We start from the raw sequence: 2,381 nt of genomic DNA on the forward strand, positions 1-2,381 counted from the left end.
TAGTAACATATAGAGGCAGACCTATCAAAATTGCAACTGAATTCTCCATGGAATCACACAAGGCCAGATGGTCCTGGATAGATTATGAACAAATAATAAGAGTCCTCAGATGCCAGCCCAGGCTAAAATAATGTGCAAAATTCTCAATCACTATAGACAGCAAAAACAAGATATTTAATGTCAAAGCCAGATTTCCTAACCATATTTCCATAAATCCAGTCCTACAGAAAATTCTGGAAAGAAATTCTATCCAAGCAAGCTAACTACAATAATGAAGACATAGGCAAAGTTAATATCAGTTTACAAGAACCAAAAAGAAAAAGTGGGCGAGTATACTCACAATACCACCACCACCAACAATGAAACAAACAAGAATTAACAATCTATGTTCTTTAATTTCCCAAAATATTAATGGCCTTATTGCCTATAAAAACACACAGGCTAACCGAGTGTATAAGACAAATTCCATCCTTCCAGTGCATACAAGAAATGCATCTAAGTTTCAAAGACAGACATTACCTCAGTGTAAAAGGTTTGCAAAATATCTTCCAATCAAAGGAACTCAAAAAGGAAGCAGGTGTAGGTATCTAAATATTAAAACGTTTAATTTCAAACCAAAATCACTCAATAGATGAAGAAGGTCATTTAATAATCAGCATGGGAGAAATCCATCAATGTAAAGTCTCAATTCTGAACATCTCTGATCCAAATTAAAAGGTACCCATATTCTTAAGAGAAACACTAGTAAAACTCAAAGCTCAAATAAAACCTTACTCATAGTGGGAGATTTCATCATCCCATTCTGAACACTAATCAGGATTACCAAACTTAAGTTTCACAAACAAACACAGAAACTAACAAAAGTTTTGTCCCACTTGGTTTTAGTAGTCATTTATAGAACATCCAATCCAAACACAGAAGAATATAACTTCTCCTCAGCTACACATGGAACCTTCTGTAAAACAGACTACATACAAGGCAACATAACAAACCTCAACAGATAAAAAATAAAATAAAATTGAATAGCCCCCTATATCTTATCAGATCACCATGATTTTGAGTTGGAATTCTTCAAGAATACAAACTGCAGACACCTACAAATTCATAGAAATTTAATAATGAGTAAATTACCATTCCCTGGTCCAGGAAGAAATAATGAAATAAATAAAAGTTTTGTAGAATTCAATGAAAATGAAGGCAGAACATACCTGAAAATATGGGACACTTTTAAAGCAGGTTTACAAGGAAAGTTCATTGCAATCAGTGCTCATGTGAAGTAAACAGATGATAGTCAAATTATATAATTAAGAGCACAACTGAAAGACACAGACCAAAAAGAAACAAACTTACCCCAGAGGAGTACCTGCCAGTGAATAATCAATTTAAGGGCTGTAATCAATAAAGTAGGAACATGGAAACCAATACAAAGAATGAATAGAACAAAAAGTTGTTTCTTTGAAAAATAAACAAGATAGACAAATCTTAGGGGCAAACAAATCAAGAAGCAGAGAGAGAACATGCAAACCAGCAAAATCTGAAATGAAAATGGGGATATACGAACAAACACTGAGGAAACCCAGAGAACTTTCAGGTCATATTTTGAAAACATGTACTATACAAAAGTAAAAAAACCTAAGGGAAATGGACAGATTTCTGGATTGTTATCACTTATCAAATTCAAAACAAGGATAAATAAGCAATTTAAATAGATTTAGATCACATACTGAAATAGAAATAGTCATGAAACTCCACCCAAGCCCCCGCCCAAAAAAAAAAAAAAAACAAAAACAAACACATAGACATAAGGCCAAAGGACTTCAGTGCAGAATTCTACAAATATTTCATAGAAGTGCTAATACCAATACTCCTCATATTGTCTCACACAATAGAAGCAAAAGGCTCATAACCATTTTTAATTAGTTTTCAATTACCTTGATATGCAAGCCTCACAAAGACATAACTAAGAAACAGAATTAGAGGCAGATATCCCTCATGAACAATGATGCAAAAGTATTCAATAAAATACTGGAAAATCGATTACATGAACACATCAAATAAGTCCTCTACCATTACCAAATAGGCTTCATGTCACAGATGCAGGGATGGTTCAACATATGAAATTCTATCAATTTGATCCATCATATACATAAAGTAAAACAGAAAAATCACATTATCATCTCACTAAATGCTGAAAATGCCAGTGTCAAAATCAAACACCCTTTTATGATAAAGTCCTTGGAAAGAACAGGGATAACAGAAACCTACCTAAACATAATAAAAGCAATATACAGTAAAGCAACATAGAACATTAACCTATGTGGAGAGAAGCTTAAGAGAATTCCTCTAAAATAAGGAACAAGACATCTGTCCATTCTCTCCAT

This window comes from Phodopus roborovskii, unplaced genomic scaffold (assembly GCF_943737965.1).
Source record: "Phodopus roborovskii unplaced genomic scaffold, PHOROB, whole genome shotgun sequence".
NCBI classification, from domain to species: domain Eukaryota; kingdom Metazoa; phylum Chordata; class Mammalia; order Rodentia; family Cricetidae; genus Phodopus; species Phodopus roborovskii.